Source organism: Hirundo rustica, chromosome 1, assembly GCF_015227805.2.
Source record: "Hirundo rustica isolate bHirRus1 chromosome 1, bHirRus1.pri.v3, whole genome shotgun sequence".
In the NCBI taxonomy this organism is placed as follows: domain Eukaryota; kingdom Metazoa; phylum Chordata; class Aves; order Passeriformes; family Hirundinidae; genus Hirundo; species Hirundo rustica.
The window spans coordinates 9870076-9889965 of NC_053450.1; positions in this window are offsets into that span (position 1 = coordinate 9870076).

The following is a 19890-nucleotide window of genomic DNA, read 5'->3' on the forward strand; positions in this document are numbered from 1 at the left end:
TAGATATCTTTGATAGATATAATTTGTTTGGTTTCCTGAACAGATGAGTGCTCATCTGCAGTTCCTACCACAAGGCTTCTCTTGACTCAGCTGAGGTGAATGGAGAAATGGTTTCACTTTTGAGACTTTGCCTACAGCAAGCTCTTCCCACTGGAGAAGATTAGGCATCCATCCAAGACCTGTATCTGTGTGTGGATGCATGTTTCATGTGTGCTCCTTCTGGATTTGTTCCAATACAAAAGTTTTCACAGAACAATTAAAATGCAAATGTAGATGCAAATTGTGACAGACTAAAATGGCAAACTCACCTGCAGAAGAATCACAATATATGTCATCTTTGGCATTACTCTTCCTCTCTCCTCACTGTTTTTGTTTCAGCAGACTATAATTTCCCCATACAATGAGGTCCTCAAAATCTTGTCAAAACACAAGTAGCAGTCTAATTTCACAGTGTTGATTCACCTCTCAGACAAGCATTTCCTCTCTGGAGCACATTCAGCAGGGAAGTGTTTTGCATCTACAGCCCACAGTAAGGATGGAGGAATTTCTTGGCAGCAGGTACCTCTCATACCTGGCTCTCACCAGGGGACGGATCCTGTCTGGTCCCAACCACTTCAATAGATTAGTGATAGAGTGTGAAGGATGACTTACACTGCCTGGTTTAACTTTGATAGTTTACCATGTAAATTCATACTTGTTACAAGGTAAAATTATATAATTTTTGCAGTACTGGAAGAGCTGCTGTGTTTACCAGCACACACACACACACACACACGTGACAAAGAAGTGCCTGTCTGATTTAAGACAGTCTGAAGGACAGAAAAGGAAATCAGTGAACTTGTCTGAGTCATTCACAATCTGTTGAGTCGAAGAGTTAAGATCTGGACTTATGCATTCCTTTAGCTCTTAATTCAAAAGCCCCACTGTTATCTTCTCTGTCCCTTCCCAGACTGTGTCACTGCAGCTTTTGGGACTGCTGTGAGCTGCAATGGTGTTTGCTGTGACTCCTGATGAGCTTGGCCGTATCATAATGGGTAGCTTCACTCTGGGTTTGTGGTTCCAGCAGGAAATTTTCTTCCAAGCCTTCCTCCATCTTATCCTCCTCACTTACTTTTCGGTTATTTCTCTGGACATCCTCTAATCCTCAAAGAAAGAGATAAAAATTAAATAAGCTTGGGATCTGACTGTGGAACTAAGAGCAGACATTTGCTTTTATTTGCTCTTCTTGTGTATCTTATCCCTGACCCTGCTCGTTTCAGGTTTCCCACTTCCCATGCTGTTTGCTTCACTTTAATTAGGAGGTCCTCTGCAATGAGGCCTGGATCTCTGCATAAATATTCCGGGCTCTTCAGTGACCCTAGAGACTGTAAGAGTACTTAGAGGCTCCCTGTACTTTGAGGAGAGACCTCAGCAGATATGACTCAGCAAAGAAGCAAATTTGATTCTTTGTTCCCTGATGGGAATCATCAATATGTAACACAAAAGCCTATAGGCTCCTTCATGGTAGGTAGATAGCCAAAGCCATTTGTGGTCTAGGAACACTAATACTGTAAAGGTCTATTTTTCACAGCAATCTGAGACGCTACCTGGATCTGCAGCACCCAGGCAAGCAAAATGCCTGTGGTTAAAACATGAGTTTGTCTCTGCCTGTGTTTGAATGCGTTCAGAAGCTAAATACTATGGAACATCTTTCTTTCTTGTATATCCCTTTGGTAAGGGAGCTAGTTATACTAACCGGGAGAGGTTTTTGTCTTAATTTGACCAGAGATATTCTCATGGGAGTTTGCATTACAGTATTGGAATGGGGAAACCAGAGATGAGATGACTGAGTGTAAAAAGGATCTTTCTGCACTTTGGACATCTTTCAGGTGTCTGGAAAATAACGCTTTAAAATGTCTTAGGTAATTTCTTTTATAGAACGCTTTAGGAATTTAAAAACTTGAACCTGTTTTTGCTACTGATTATTTGCTTGAGGATCTTACAGCATTTCCTTTGTCAAACCTTCTACCTGAGGCTTATAAAAGTGAATATAATTGCTTATTCCTGATGCTACATCAGTCTCAAAGCTACCTCAGTATTTGGCAAAAGAACACTTGGATCTTCAGTTGTTAGAAGGGGATGAATCAAGATGAGACACTATTATCTTTAAAATCAAAAAGAGGCAGCCAACTCCCAGAGCCTCTGTGAGGATGGCAGCTTTCTGTCTGTTTTCTGAAAACAGGAAAGAAAGAAACCTAACCTTTTATTAATAGTTTGGTTATACACAAAGGGACACAGACAAATATTTCAGCATCTACTCTACCCAAATACATGAAACACACTGCACTAATTACACCAGCCAGACGCTGGTTGAAGGACAGTTAATTGGTTTTCAGAATATCTCAATCAACGCAGACAGCAAGACACATATCCAAGGATTTGAGAAGTCAGCAGTAATAGATGTCTGTGAATCCTCTGTTGCAAAGTAAACCTTTATTTTCACTACAGCGTGTTTTATAGTGCAATAAAAAAGAAGGAAGTCAATAGCTATATCTAATATAACTGTAGCTGAAAAGATACTTTACTGATTCAATATTGCTTGAAGGGCAGTGTAATATAGGTATTTGACCTTAACCAAGGGCTCACATGCAGGTGTTGGGTTCAGACTGAATTGTTGATGAAAGAATCTGACCTCAGTTCTGACCAAGAACATGTTAAAATTAGTTAGTTTTCGCACTATTTTTTACAAAAAACGTATGTTTTCTACTAAGTTTTCTCTGGTTTTAATCCTGCTTAGACTCATTTATTTCTAAATACCTATTACAATACGTGTTTTTTTTTTTTTTTTCTTTTTTTTTTTTTTTTTTTCCTTTCTTGAACCAGGAAAGTTGTTACTTTTTGGTGAAATTCAGCCTCAAGTGTACTTGGTCTTTCAGTTTTGGTCTTTTTGTACTGTCTTAGTTAGGTTAGTTTGCTAATGATGAAAATAATTGATAATCTTCTGGTGAAATTATTGATGGCCAGAAGGAAAAACAAAAAAAAAAAGGGGGGGGGAGGGCGGGAAATGGCTTCATGACATTGTGACAGACTCTTTTTTCTCCTCAGTTCTGTAGCAGGGATGTTCCACAAACACACTGAAATTGTTATTAGAATAGCTGGGAACCCTTGTGGTACATAAATGCATGCATTTTACAGGACTGATTCGTGATTCATGAGCTCTTCTAGTATCACTTGTCAGTTCATCGGTGCCTTTACCATGACAAATCAGAATTATATTTCTGCTACTACAGCTATGTTTTTTGGGAGAAAGAATAAAGTTTTACAGGTTTGCAGGTGCAACTGCATAGGTTTTCAGGTGTAACTGCATCCTCTCTTTGAGCAGTCGCTGTAGTATTTCCAGACAAGTGTAAGCTTGCCCTGACTGTACTGTTAGCAAAGTGGAAGCCCTGTAGGTCTCCTCATCATGTTTCTGAAATTGAGCTAAGTCGTCTGAGAGTCTGCACATACTGACTCTGCACTGAGTTATTTTGTCCAAGAGTCAGCTTGTACCTTGGCAGAGTAAGCTTATATCTGCCTGTAGAAGGTTGTACAGCTATCCCTTGAATGCTTTCCTGAGGTCTCCTAGAACTTTTTAAACTGCCCATGATGCTCCCACTGATTTCAGAAGCAATGAAGTCAGGCCAGTGCTAAACCCCAAACCTAATTGTCTCTCCAAAGGTGAAACAGTCCAGGACTTTGTGTTCCCAGTTTGAGCTCACCTTAAAGACAGCTGATGACTGGGTTTTATAAAGCTACTCAAGATCTTAGGCAATGCTTGAACTTATCATTTCAGATAATGTATAAAAGAGAAGTCTTAAGCTGCACTTGACCTGTGGCTATTCCTTCCATTTGTTTTGATGCAGTTCTTCAGATTAATATATGTTATCCTGATCCTGCTCAGCCAAGCACTTCCCCCATTCTCTATGAGTCAAAATTTGTTTTAGCATGTTGGAAAATAAATCCTTTAAAATATGGGCAAATAATTTAAATTCTTTAATGATTCTGAGGGCAAAGCATTGTTTTGTAGAGTCCAGCTGTTGCTACTGACTGCTAACAGTGACTATAAAGATTATACATGTGTTTCAATGACCTTATTGATTTTCTGATTCAAAGCTTCAGGTTAAGAGTCAGCAACAAAACTTAGCAAAGCATCAGGAAGAGGTACCTGATGTTTCTGGAATGTCCCAGTATTCTTTTAGCTCTTTTATTCTCTTCCAGATTCTTCAGAAATGGTGATAAAGCAAGATGATTTTCCTGAGGAATTTTCTGCTACATGGAGAAATTTGCTTTTGTGAGAAAGCAGCAGAAACATTATATTTCCTCCAGAGAGTGATTATTTATGAGTAAAATTAGGAAATAATTAGTCAAGGACAAGTATTTTGTAAAAAATGGTGTTAACTGGACTTCCAGAGGAGAGAGTCCAGGATTCAACACCATTTGAAATAAACTAAGGTATTTGACCCCTTTGGGGCAACTCTCTCAGGCTTTCTGCACATATATGTGGATGTTGCTGTATATCCAATCTGACTTTGACTCTCAGTGTGGGTTCAGTGCTAGAAAGTAGTGTGGACCTTAATATGGTGAAATGAAGGCTGAGAAGGTAAATGACATCATGAACAAACAATTGCAGTAGTGCAAGTATTGGGTTTTCAAAGAGTGTGGATTAAAGTGAGGGCAATGAGCATGAAGTGTTGCCTTTTTCAAGTCTGTGATATGAGGGTGGATTGTGAGGAATATTTTTTTTTTTTTTTTAATTGAGGAGACACTCATCACCTCCTTTAGAAAAGCAAAAGGTTCTTGGCCATGGACCAGCTTGAACCAAAGATCAAAGATCCATCCTCAGTTCTGTTGTGCCTCTGTGTGTGTGACTGTGGTATTTTTGCTTCTTGATAGTGTCTCCTCAGGCTCTGTCTCCATGGGTTTGCAGCCTGAAATACTGGTTCCTTGCTGTTCTTCCTCAGAAAGCTGTAAATCCAGAAATGCAGCTGGCAATTATATTGTAAGCATATGTGTTTAAAATTAATAAAGTACAACAAGATCTATTATTTATCCAGTTGGCCAAATTATTCTTTGGTATAATTATTTGGTGATTGCATTTCATGTGATGATTCCATACAGAAAGTACTAATAATTGCTAGTAGGACTCTAAATGTTAGAGGCTGTCACAAAGTAGGGCATTAGCAGAGATTTGGAGATTGGAACCACGTGGTCTTCAAGGTCCTTTTCAACCCAAATCATTCTATGATTTCATGATTATTTCAGTAGAAAGCTAAACCAGCCTTTGGAAATGTGCTTTGCTGACTTTTGTCTGTGCCATCATGTTACCCCGTAATGATGCAGAAAGAAGGTGTCTGCAAATTCTGTGATATTGTGGGCTTTATGTGGCACAAAGGTGAGAGATTTCCCGTTCTTTACAGGCCCAAGGCTACAGAAGTATATGGTTGTCATACATGTCATCTGTTGGATCACTCAACACTTCATTCCTTAATCATTGAAGTGGTTAGTAGTGTGTTTACTCTCTGGAAATCATAGATGGATTATCTCTGTGAAGTGCAATTTATTCACAGGTCAGGCTTCAATCTCGAGGAAGTCTCAGTTGTGGAAGACTGTCAAGGGGATGGAGACACTTCTGCCCAAAGGAAGCCACAGGTTCATCATAGGACACCCCATTAGCAGCAGCATCTGCCTGAGTATATTGGGGTGGAGGATCAAATGCTGTGCTCCCTAGGAGGGCTCTTGATGGGAAAGTCTTCTAGAGGAATAACAATATGTGTTCATTTCATATACCTCAAGATGAGGTTCCTATGATTTCATGGTAGTTTTGGATATAAATCTCTCCGTGTTCATGTTAATAAGAATTAGTTTTAAAGTTAAAGAAGCTTTTTTGATTCCGGGGCTTTTGTTGAGAGCTGCTGAAATTACCAGATTCATCTCCTAGTTTAATCCCCTCTTTTCAATTTATCCTCTTCTGAAAACATCCTGATGGCAAAGAATGTTCAGAGTATTTGCGGGACTTAAAATTGAATTTACCAAGGGAACTTTAATCTCACTGGTAATTTTGCACAGAACAGAGAGACAAAAAAACCCAAACCAAAACTAAACCAACAACAAAACCCCCACATTTATGAAATTTCCAGAGACTAAAAAAAAAAAAAAAAAAGAAAAAAAAAAAGAAAAAAAAGAAAAAAAAAAAAAGAAAAAAAATAAAAAAAAATAAAAAACCCAAACATTTGAGCACTGCACAAAAATATTTTCAATGGCTTTTTGGTCAAAATATTTTGAGACTTAATTTCAAGCTGACCAGGAAAATACTCTTCTGGGGGTAATTATTTTCTATATGAGACAGCACTAATCCTCTAGTCCTGTGAAAAGGTGTAAAGACAAAATGCCCTGTAGAAGGCTGTGGCTTGGGAAAGGTACAGAAAGAACCAGTTTATTCTGAGAACAAGCAAGAAAGGATTATGCATTGCAGAATTTCAGTACATAAGAAAGATGTTTTTGCAAGCCTGTGAAGAGCGTGGCATGTGTCATGTCCCAGTAGTCTCAAAATGAAAATGAAATGTTATCAAAAGATTATGCCCTGGGCCATAGACTGCATCTTTGTGGACCTTGGGAAACATAAACCACCTTGCTATTATTGCTTCCTTTATACAGGAAAAAACCACAAGGAGCAGAGTAAGGGTTTCCCTTTGTCTTTCATGTCTCAGGAGCATAAAGGTCAAAGAATTTGCAAAGTCTGGTCATTCTGTAAATGTCAATATTCTTGACAGGTATGAGGAAAAAAAAAAAAAGATTTCCTAGGTACCTCTGCATATAATTATTCCTTTTCTTATTTACCAGATTTTATTGGTGAAATCAAGGTTGATTGGAATTCAGAAGGTGAATGCACATTTAACAAATATTAGGAGATTTTGTAAAATTACATCAGGCTTATGTACAGCAGATGTGCATAAAACAAAGAAATAGACTTGTGGTCTATTTTTTATAAATACAACACATTAATTGTTTCCAGAAAGACTGGAGATGTGTTAAGTGTTTGCAGTGCTGAGGAGAGCATGAAGTGAATGGTGCTGGAGGTATCTGGAGAGCACATGCGCAGCTTTAACTTTGGTACAGTTTCTCTGACTATACCTTAAAGCCAGGATGAGTTCCTAATGAGAGCAGCTTTGTAAAAGAATGGAAGCAAAAAGCATGATTTCCAGGAGGTCTGGACAAATATTTACAGTGTCCCACAATGAAGAGTAATGAATGCAGGTAGTTTCTGCAGCAGGAGGACTGTCCTGGGAAAGTGGAGGTCTTGAAAAGACTTAAAGGTCATATAAGATCATCCATGGACATGAACTACAGTCACTTTAACAGAAATGCTAATTTGGAAATGTAAATGTGAATATCAGTGTTTCAGTGTGAAGTGGACAGAGTCATTTGCTTCTGTGCTTGAATGGTCCTCTCATCATCCACAGCAATGCAGTGTCCACTGCTGTATTTCAGGAGTGACTGATAAATTAGTAAGTGTTAAGAGAACTGAGAAACCTTGTGGAACCACAAAACATGAGTTATTGAGAAAGCTTTAAGGATTGTAGTCTGATTAACTTATTGAGGGCTTTAAGGGTGATTTTGCTGGTCTATGAGTACCTCTTTGGAAAGCAGGAACATGATTACAGGGAGTTCTTCAGTTTGACAGAAAAAGATACAGCAGATTGAATATCTGGCAGTTGAAGCAAGGTATAATTGGACTACAGGTCTGGCAACTGAAATCAAGATATTATTAAGTGACTCCTTGATGCAGAAGTGCAAAATTTCAGGTCAATATTGGGAAACGTTAAAAAGATTTGTGCTGTAGTACGTGGTCTCAGGCTGTCCTTGATATGTGAATCCCTGTGGATTTCCCAAGGGGAATAATAGAATCATAAAACACTTTGGGCTGGAAGGGATCTTAAAGATTGTCTAGTTTCAACCCTGCTGCCATGGACAGTGACACCTTCCACTAAACCACATTCTCAAGGTCCCATCTAACCAGGCCCTGCACATTTACAGTGATGGGACACGAGACACCTTTGTATAGTGTATTTAAAAGCCTTTTCTAATGGCAAATTATGTACTTTCTAGGGACACAATTCTCCAAGGTCCATGGACCACAGACTGAAAAACTACCTAAATCTTAATCAAGAGCTCGAAGCAGGAATCAGCCAAACAAGTCCTGTGGTCTGTGGACTACCATGGTCAAGCTACGTAATAAACATATGTTTTCTTTAACATTGTGATCTAAGAATGTCAGCCCAAAACACAGCTCCCTCCAAAGAACACAGATGCTTTAGCCCTTACTCAGCTATTGCTCCTTACCCTGTGAAACCCTGATGTGCAGAAGATGACTTAATGGCTTTAACCATATTGCTTACAAATTTTACAGCACTAGTGCCTGAGGCCAAATCCCTTTTTCACTACTCTGGTTCAGTGGTTTTCATTGTCTCTGTTTTCTCTGTTGTGATCACACATGAAAATGAGCCAGAAAGGTGCCAAGACAGACAGGCTCTTTATTCATTTAAATAGCCTGGATCCTGAAAGCTGAGTGGGCAATGGGTTCCAATATTAACAGATCTGCTCTTCACAGGCACTTTTTCTCAGCCCCATGCTATCCTCTTCTGGCAAAAGCATGAAAATTATTGGCCAACCAGCTCAGAGGAAAACAATTTGAGCCTTCCTTCCTTCCTTCCTTCCTTCCTTCCTTCCTTCCTTCCTTCCTTCCTTCCTTCCTTCCTTCCTTCCTTCCTTCCTTCCTTCCTTCCTTCCTTCCTTCCTTCCTTCCTTCCTTCCTTCCTTCCTTCCTTCCTTCCTTCCTTCCTTCCTTCCTTCCTTCCTTCCTTCCTTCCTTCCTTCCTTCCTTCCTTCCTTCCTTCCTTCCTTCCTTCCTTCCTTCCTTCCTTCCTTCCTTCCTTCCTTCCTTCCTAGTCCTTCCTCCTTCCTAGTCCTTCTTCCTTCCTTCCTTCCTTCCTTCCTTCCTTCCTTCCTTCCTTCCTTCCTTCCTTCCTTCCTTCCTTCCTTCCTTCCTTCCTACCTTCCTTCCTTCCTTCCTTCCTTCCTTCCTTCCTTCCTTCCTTCCTTCCTTCCTTCCTTCCTTCCTTCCTTCCTTCCTTCCTTCCTTCCTTCCTTCCTTCCTTCCTTCCTTCCTTCCTTCCTCCATTCCTCCCTTCCTCCCTTCCTTCCTTCCTTCCTTCCTTCCTTCTTCCCTTTTATTATGTAATTTTCTAGCAAGATCAGTCCCCGAGCTGTTTCTCTGTAAAAATACACAAATATTCACATACCCAACTTGGTACAAAATAGGGAAGTTTTAGGACAGAACTGAGTACTTGTGGCATAGTGACAAAACCAACAAAAACAAATACAACTATGTGCTGTAGTTTAAACTTTTGCTTATCACTGTCCTCATATAGTTTTTCTGCTTTGACATTACACCCTGGATATAAGGAAAAGCCTTGCTGATAGTTTAACAATTCTTTGTGGGTGTAGAAAATGATACAATCAGATATAATTTTAAAGATGCAAAATATTTAAACTAGCTAATTATTTCCTTTCATCTTGGGTTTGCCAGCTTTCACATCCAGCTACTTAACTGTGACTCCCCAGTCAGTTAAACTCATTTTGATGGATTGGATTGACACTGATATCCATTTACCTTCATTTTTATTCCAGCTTCCTTTTAGCAAACAATTATGGAACAGCAATAGCTTCCCGCTGGGCAGACAAACTCTTTCTGTCTTCCTTTAACACAGCTGTGCATTTTTCCAAATGATGAATGCCATAGAACCAAATCATATGGATCTATGATCTGTTCCAGCTGCTATTGGAAAGAAATGATTAAAACAACAGAAACAAAGTGGAAAGAAAACTCCCTGCTTTTTTCCCTCCAAGCCAGCAAACATGTTATCATTGAGTATAAGCAGAAAAATGCATTTTTAAACTCAAGAAGCAAATGTGCATATAAGCAATGAGGCTAAGCAAATAATAAAGCAGAATGACATGACACCATATCACAATCCTCAATGAGTAAGTAGCACAGTTCAACCTCAAAAGCTACTGAGTAAGACGAAAATGTCTCTTTAACAGTATTAGGGGACAATTTATTATGTGTCTCCTTCGAGTGCGGCACAATGTCACTGCAGGCCCATTGCATTTGCATTATTTCCAGACAACGGCAGCAGCAGAAAAGGACACTGATTTATTTCAGAGCAGGCACAGGTGATTTTTATGTCTGTTGGGACTCAGCCAGATATGGCTTAACCCATTCAAGCCTTTTCTGCTTATACGAAGAGGTGTCTTTTTGCAACATCCTTATTTTCCAGCTCAGATTTCATTTAAGTTACTCAAGGAAAATTTGGGGGGTTTTGAAGTCCTTTGCTCTTTCAAAGAGTTACTAAAGCTTTGCTCAGTTCTGAGAGAATGAGTGATTGGCAATAGCTTAAAATAAGTTAAAAATACTTCTAATGATAATTTTCAATGTTCAGCTTTTAACTTTCTGTGTGACTTCCACACCTTATAGTAGCCAAAATCAAATGATTGCCTGATAATCTCATTCCCTTTTGCATGTAACTAATTTGCCAGGATCAAAAAATAACATACAAGAAAAAAAAGTCACTGGTTACTGGTTGTAATAATCCATTCAAAGATGCAAGCTTTTTATCTGCTCAATCGGAGAGCCCAAGGTCTGCCTGCATCCCAGTTTTCCAGCATTATAGAAGAGAAAAATCTGGCATCTTGCTGGCAGTGCCACCTTACAAAGTGCTAAAGAACTGGGGTTGGGACCAAGTGCCACTGCTAATGGCAATTAGAGAGAAAGCAGAGATATTAATTCAAAGCAAGTATAGCTGGCTTCTGATAGCCCATCAATTTTATTTCTTCTGTTAAGCACCAGTATTTTTTTCCCCCTTCTGAAGAATTGCCTTGCATTGTGTGGGTATATGGCTGTAATTCTGCCGATGGTTGAAAGGGATGCAGAAATCCAAAATGTGAATTCATGTCCTGAATGACGTGACTCATGTGTAACTATAGTGATGTACCCTGTGCCTGGCACTATGGCTGAGAAAGGGGAGTTTTTTCAGGAGTGAGCTACAGGAATTGTTTCATCCCAAATAGGAGTAAAATTGAGTATTTTGAAATTTTCTCAGTGGAATTTCACAAAAGTTTCCTTTTAGGTCCATTAAAATACTTTCAGTGTAGCTTGAAAGTGTAGCATGTTGGTCCTCAAATGAGGCATTATGAATCTGATTGAAAGCATCAGAAGAGGACAAAGAAAAACTTCCCACATTATACACATTTTTAAAAAGGACAGTCTTTGGAACAGATTATTTTGTAGTCTAGTAAAAGAATGTTGGAGTAAATTAGCCCAATTTTGTGAAGTTTTCACTTTCACTGCATTCAAAGCATCTGCTGGAGTGCTGCCCTGCCCTTCTCTCCTATCTGATCCCTCTGACCCTGTTGTCTACTGCAGGAAAAAGAGATTGGTCAGTGCACAAATAAGTGAGCACAGTTCAGTGAGCGCAATATATTTAAATGAAGACTTTTTTTTTTTTTTTTTTTTTTTTTTTTTTTTTTCTGTTATTCACTGTGTTTTGATGGCTGTGATGTGTCAGAGGTACTTGAAGAAGTGGAGAACATGCCCTTGTTCTAGCAAAAGCAGTCATGGGAGGTGACTGAAACAAATCACTTTTGTGCTTGTGGACTTGCTGAGAAGTGATGCTTGCACTCTGTCTTCAGGATGAATCACTGCCCTTATCTTCTTATAGGAGGAAAACAGAGCTGTTGCACACTAGAGCAGCAGCTGGTTCTAAGCCCAGCTCTATCACTGGGCAGTCTTGGCAGGTTTCTGTGGCCCACTCCTCCCCTCAGTAACATCATTTGTTCCTTTTTAAAACATGTTGAAATCTTTTAATAACACACACTTCGGGCATGGCAGAGGGTAAAAGTATTACAGCTCCGTGATTTTGGTAGCACTGAATAGACTCACGGGTGAGGCACTGTGTTAACTGCTAGGAAATCTTGATCCCAGGTTTAAGGAGCTTACAGTGAGAAAGAGGGGAAGTCACTGCAACAACAACAAAAGCAATAACTAAAAAGGGCAAATTAGAGGAGGAAATGATCCCTGGGACTCATACAGTCCCACAAGTCAACAATTTGCACAAATTCTGCTGAATTTAGTTTGGCTTCTTCTTAGTCTAACAGGCTGTCAGGCCTCACATATAAATCCTATACTCTGATAGGAGTTACCTGGTGTTATGGTAAATTATAGCAGATGTCTGTTCTCTGCAGTGATGTTTCAAATGGGCAGCTGAAGCTTATGTAATAGTAATAAAAAAGTCACTATGTTTTGACAAAAATATAACAATGCTGCTTCTGCTTTCTAAAGAAAATAGTCTCATTATTAAGCACAATATACCTGGATGATAAATCATGTGGAGTGAGGAAAAGACAGCTTTTTAAAAATTAAGATACTATTTCTTTTTCCCTTTCTTCCTTCATTGACAGTTAAAATACCCTTTAAATACCAGAGGATCTGAATGCTGACTTTGTTGATCACACAGTTCAGACATAGCTGAATATACTGAGAAATTTCATAAGCCTGTACTTTTTCCTCACCTCAAGTCTAATTGATGAAGAAAACATGGAAAAATATAACACAAATTCTTACAGAAAATAGATTCAAATTAGCATATGATTTAAACTACTTAAACCTATCCCCAAAGAAACGATATAAAGTAAATATGCCAAAGTGCTTCCTAAATAGCTTAAATCAGTTTTTAAAGAAAAATATGCATTTCAAGGGTGATGGGTAAGGAATGACCATTCATGACTGCTGTGCCTGACACTCATCACAGATGTACTGGGGTACAGAGATATTAACAAGCAGCATCATCAGATGTCCCTAGGAAAAATAGCTGTTCCAGATGAGAGTAGGGCAGCCATCCAGCTGCTCATCACCGTCTTTCCCAGCCCATGTGCCTGATCCACGGGAAGGAAGTATGACCGTCCACCAGCTACACAAGATAGGTTGTTTTACTTTTTAGCTGCCACCAGAAGTAATTCCAGGTCAGCTTGGGCCTCAGTATAAACACGGCTTCAAGTGCCATGAAGCAGACACAGATCCCTTTGGTGTGAGACATCCAGACTTCTCAAAGGGTCTTCACAGGCCTGGCAAACACCATCTCTAATGCTGCTTTAGTTTGATGTTTTTTCTCTTCCTCTCTTGTACCTACAAAAATTGCTCTGCTGTCTTTCAGCTTAAGCCTTGTAGAAATAACTGCCAATAATCAGGGAATCATGATCATTTATCTCCTGATAAAGCACCTCCTTTTGTGCGTTGTTCTTAATGCTACATTCGATTTTGGTACTGACTGTGATATTGGGTGCATCTGGCAGTACATACCCAGCTCCTGATCTGTGAGGAGGACAGGCAGAACTCGGGAACTGGCCTCAAATTGGCCCAGTACATCTGATACTTGATTGATAAAAGACAGATAGATCTAGAACCAATGACACACCAATGCTTTAACTGATTTCACCAAGCACAATTGTGGCCTTAAGGACATGTAATTAGAGAAACTAATCCAAATACACAAGTAGAAGGAGTTAAAGCATGAGTGTCACATTTAAAGTCAGGTGATATTAGCACCTGTAGAAGGCTGCAAAAGAGATTCCTTTCTGCATCATGCCTTTCCACCATATTAACACCACATTTTACTGCCCTCACCATGCACAGCCTGGCTGTAACCTCGTGACAGCAGCCAAATGCTTCTTCCAAACAACAAAGAAGTTTGGTTGCACAACTGCTTTTTATAATAAAACAAAAACATTGCACACATAATTAATTGTATGTAACTCATGCCTCCAGGCCAGAGCTGAAATGGGGGAAGTGATGCTATCGAGAAGCACCTTAATCCATTTTCTAGGAGCCATTAGGACATCTTTCAGAACCAGGTGACTGATGTGGGGCACAGTAAAACATCCCAGCAGGCCCTTATTTGATGTGGTTGGAGTTCATAAGCATTCCTTACTCTGATGAGCACTTGGTTGTCTCCCTGCTGCCAGGGGATTCAGGGAATCTGCTGGCTGAGGGTGACATTCACCCCTTGGCCTCTACTGGCTCTGCTGCGGGGTAACAGCTCTCACTACATGGGGTTATGAGCAGATGGGACTTTCACACCTTGAGGAGCTCCAGCCTTTTCCAAAGCTGAGATTTCTGCCATGAGATCAGCCAGTTCCAAAAACATCTTTGACACTTGAGAGCCAAAATTTTTAGGTGTGATTCTGAAAAGATAATAGTTACCTTTTCCTTCTCACTCCAAGGATGCCACTTGTGTTTTTAACATGTCCAAATTAATAATTAAATTTCTAAAGCACTAGTATTCACTGCTCTTAAGAGTACATGAAATCTTCAACCCTGTTGTTTATTTTCAAAGGTATATTCTGGTGACACATGTTGAATTGAATTTTATTACTGCGTTGAACCAAGGCATTTAATGCTCAGAAAATTATAAGGATTACCTAGGAGCAATCACCAGAGGTATGTTTTCTTGAATAATATAGAGAGACTAAACCTAGGACTAGTCTTACAAATCTGTTTTTAAGAAAGAAAGTAAATCTGGGGGAAAAAAAATCTGAATTTGCAAGTTTTCTAAAATTACTGGGTTGTCACTATTATTCATCAGGTCCCTCAAACATTCCCTGATCTCATGCAAAATCATTCCTGCCTACCTCAAAGGATACATGACCAAAATGGGCAACTAAAAGTCAGGGGAGGGTCCTATAGGCATCAGTCTGTGCCAGTCCAACTCATCACGTGTCTGTTCCGTTCCCTCTTGCTCAGGCTTGGCTCCCCTCCTGGTGCTGCAGCACTGCCAGCAGCCTCAGTGGGGTCAGCGATGGGCTCAGCTGCTGTAGGAAGGAGTCACAGAGTTCCTGTAGAAGTAAGAGAGAGCAAATAAAGTCCTTTTCACCATTGTTGGCAACATGATCAGCTGCTGCATACGTTGTGTTGAGATAGCAAAGTGAGCTGGCATGTGAAAAAGCAAATCCACCTATTTATAACCTGGGAACTGATAATGTACACATTTTCAGCAGAGGAGCAGCAGTAGGAACCAGCCCGTGCTCATCTGATAGGTAATGATTAAGCAGTTTGACCTAATCTTTGTTTATCACCTATAATGTTTAATTTTTTGAGAGGGAAGATTGTTATACATATCTGTGTGTAAGCCCGTGCATTCATAAGATAACAATCTTATGAAATTCATATACATACTAACATCTTATTTAAGGAAATAATAACTTTTTGTATATTTTGAATAGTGAAATTCATAGACGTTATTTTTTGTGGATATTGTTAGATGGTATTCTACCGGATGCCAAAACTCAATACCAAATCAGGGTGAAAAATGAAGCACAAAAATCTACAGTGGAATTCTATTCATATATATTTAGTTTAGTCAATAAAGATCAAAAAAACTGATGGAATCAACCAGCACTAACAGGTCTGTTAGTTTTGTTGTATGTCTTTCATATGAAATGAACTAGTTAAAAATGCTCTTGCAAATAATCACTGGACCTTAAAGGAAATGAAAAATTGTGAAGAGAGTTTTGATGCATAGGCTCAAAGATTTTGGGTTCTTAACATTTTAGGCATAGGGAGACTACTCTGTCTTCTACACTGAGAAAATTCAAACAATGAGAGAGAAGGTTGTAGGACTACATGCTATATTTGTAGATATACTCTTCTGTTCACTTCCTTACATTTTAATGGACTTAACAATGCATGGTGAATATCACTGGGCACAGAGTATGCTAGTTTTAAAGATGTGCCCTAACTTTGTACAATCCAAATTCCTGCTTTATGGTCTGCTTTTCCCAGAACCATACAATGATCTCAGCTAAAAAAAAAACAAACAACCAACCAACCAATGACTCCCTCTGACACTACAGGATCCCAGTAAACTAAACTTTGAATTCCAAGTCACCACCACATCAAGATGTCATCTCCAAGACAGTCTGGAAAGGCTGTGTATGGCACAGGAAAGTTCTTCAGTGGATAAGGGTGGATAGGAGATGATGGATTACCCAATTTTCTGGTCAGCAGATTTTTTTGTTGTTGCTGGTAGAGGCACAGGGTGGAGATCTGTGTTGTTCCTCATTTGTGCATTTCTTCCATATTTTTGAGCTCATGTGGCTGTCCAAAGGTTCTGTACGTATGCAGTTGTTCACATCTGGGATCACAGGCAAGGTTTTCTTTTTCACCAGCTATCAAGAAGTTGAGGAAAAAAACCCCTTATTTTGGAGGTGCCAAATTGTTCCCCAACATCCTTCAACTTTTCTGACTTGCAAAAGATAATGAACTAAGAAAACATGACTTTTTAAATAACATTTTTGGGTGACATCTTCAAAATGTCCTTATTTCTCTTGAATTGCAATGATTTCTCATTAAAAAATATTCTTAAATTTTATTAGAAAAGTTGCTTGCTATCAGAATGAATTTGGGTTGGAAGATGGCTGGGAGAAAATAGCTTCTGTGATGGCTTCAGAAGTGCTAGTGAACTAAAAAATATTTGCACTGTGGTAGTTATGGAACCAAGATGGTTTACTCTCAAGGAAGCTGTGGAAAACCCTTGCAATAGGCTGATGTGAAATAATCTGCACTCTCAGGCCCATGTTACAGAAATGAAGACACAATGAATTTCTCACTTCTTATAGAAGAGATTAGCTTCATCCTAAAACCAGGCCATTCAATAGTCTTTCCAAAATTTGCTACTCCTCAATCTTACGAAATTCCAGTTATTATTGTTAGTCATATAAACGTCCAAGCAAGTGGGACTTTTGCATTTTAGGTCTCAAAGCAGACCTGCAGAGTTGGATCCCATGGTTTGATTGTACATGGTGTGAAAAGAGGTAGTTCCCTGGGTGGTTTTGAATATCATACCTTTTAATTTAGTTGAGTGCACTTTGTTCTTTTCCTTTCTCATGCACGTGCTCATTTCAATCTCTTTTCACATGAAAGGTTTTCCATGCCTTTCTTTTGTCACCTCCCTTTCCTGAAAATAGATTTGTCTTTACCAGCATTTGCAAATCATCCCAGTCAAAGGCATTTTTATTCTCATGGCTCTCTTTGTTTTGACTGTTTATTTCCAAGAGAGATATTTTCTTCCAAGATTATTCTCCTGTTCCTAAAATCTTTAGGCAAAACAGACCCATTGTAGCAACAGTTGTATGGCTCCTTTACTCCTGTGACAGCTGTGGCTGCTTCTGGCAGAGCTTATTTTGGCATCTTTATCCTTTGAGTGTGAGACTAACTCAAGGAAACCTGCCTTTTTCTCAGTTGGGTAAACATACCTCTCATGAGACTTAGCAAAAGCACAACACAGAGCCGTGGTTTGTTCTAATTCCTACAAATAAAATAGCATAGCTGTTTCAATACAGGTTTAATTTATTTAGTTGAAAACATAATTTTGTCACTGTTTGTGATAATATCAGCATTATTATTGATTCAAGCATCCTTAATTTGCACTGGGAAGTGCTGAAGTGCTGTGGTGAAAGCCTGCATAGAAAATGTGCAGACAGACAGCTTCCATGGGCAGCTGGTTTCTCGAGAAAGAATTGGCCACTTTTGGAGATGTTTGCTTGCATGAAAGATAACATTATAATGATATTTTCTCAGCTGTGCTTAGGCAAAAGGAAACCACTGGCCTTTGCCTTATGGACATTAATTTCTTCCATTAACCCACCTCCTGACTCTTCCTGGTGGTGAATGGTGTCACCAGTTGTTTTAAATTTAGTTCAACTCAAAGCAACAGGGCAGAAATTTTTATGTATTTCCTTTCATTCTTTAGCCTGGAACTGCTTTCTTGTCTGTTTTTATATTTCTGTTAACCATAAGCACCACTCTACTGCTTGCTTATTTTACACAATATTCAAACTGGAGGACTACTTTTTAGGTAAAATTCTCTCCTAGGCAGGAAGAGCAATGGGTCAGCATATTACCTGAGGTGTTGTCTTCACAGGCCATGCAGTTGGGCCACCTTTTGGTGTTAATTTCTATAACCCTCTGACTTGTCTATCTTGATGACCTAGAAACACTCTTTTAGCTTCACCTGAACAATTTTGTCATATTTAACTTACTGTAGACAATTTCTGGCAAATACAGATTTTAAAGTCAGAAAGGACCTTTATATAATTTAATCTCTTAGTGTGATCTGCTCTTTGCCAAAGACTTTGATGTGAACTCTGCAAAATTTTTAACTGCATAGAAAACAATCACATTGAAACCTCTCTCCCATGATTTTGAATTGAACAAAAAAGCATAAGAACCTTAGATTAGGTGCTAAAAGACTAAACAAGAGGTTCTCAGAATGTGGCAGTGAGAACACCTTGGTTTTGTGGGATACTGTGATACACCTTGGTTTTGTTGGATACCATGATAAATGGTTTAAGGTACACGTGCCTTGCACCTCCCTCTTGAATAAACTGACAGCTACTCAAAACAAAAATCTAAGATTTGTGTGTAATAAGTTTTAAGACTGTTTCAATATCATCGTTGGACTGATGGAAGTATTTCAAGTCCTGAAAAAGGAACCGAATATGTAAGAAGAAATCCCTGCAAGGCTAAGAGTGATCCCTGACGTCCTGTCATAATTTGCCTAATGATTTTCTAATAAAAGAGTCACATAAATACTAGAAATTTCAAACTTAGAACTGCTTTGTTTTTATTATGAATTCCAGGAGGAAATTGCACCATCTTAGGCTTGTCTTCTTACAGAAGTAGCAAGAAGAGGAGGCAGAGAGTTTATTAGGTTAATACTGCAATTTTGTGCAAACATGTCCCAATTATCACTTAGACATTAAAGAGCTGAACACAGCTGTTCTTCAGTAGCAATATACTGGACTCCTCACAGAATCATTTGTGTAAATAATGCTAACTTCAGCCTCTGTTTCCACACCTTAACCCTCTTTGGTGAACACTTCATATACCATCCCATCTGCTCTCTCTAGATGAATTCTTTTGGTTTTGCTGGAGGTCTCAAAAGCAGGGAAATGCCTTATGTGTTTGATAAGGAGAAGGCAACCTTGATTTGCAGATTTCAGAACAATGAAGAAGTCTGACAACCTGTGTGGGTACAAGGTCAACAGTGGAAAGTTTTACGAATGACTGCTTGTAGCTATGGAAGCTATATAGGTACATAAGCTATAATCCCCAGTTTCAGAAAAGGAAGTAAGTAAGACCCAGGAAATTATAGGCCAGTCAGTCTGACCCAAATGCTTATTAAAGATCACGGAGCAGGTTCTCCTGGAAACTAATGCAAGGCACATGGAAAATAAAGAGGAGATTGGTGACAGCCAAATTGTGCCTCACAAATTAGGTTGCCTTCTGTCACAGGTTTACAGCAGTGGTAGGTGAGGGAACAGACATCATCCACTTGGACTTGTGCAAAGCATTCAGCACAAGTCCTGCTTGTCATATATTGTCTCATCCTTGTCTCTAAAATGGAGATACATGGATTTGACAGATGGACCACTTGGTGGATAAGGAATGGTATAGGTGGCTGCAGCTGGAGTGTTGTGGTCAATGGCTTGATGCCCAAATGGAGACCAGTGATCTGGGGTCAGTACTGGGCCTGGTGCTGTTTAACACCTCTGTTGGTGACAGGGACAGTGGAATCGAGTGCACCCTCAACAGGTTTGCTGATGACACCAAGCTGTGTGAGGCAGTGGACTCACTGGATGAAAGGGATGCCATCCAGAGAGACCTGGACAGGCTTGAGAGGTGGGACCTGTGAAGCTCATAATGTTCAGTAAGGCCAAGAGCAAGTTTTGTCCCCTTGCTCAGGGCAATTCCAAGCAAAA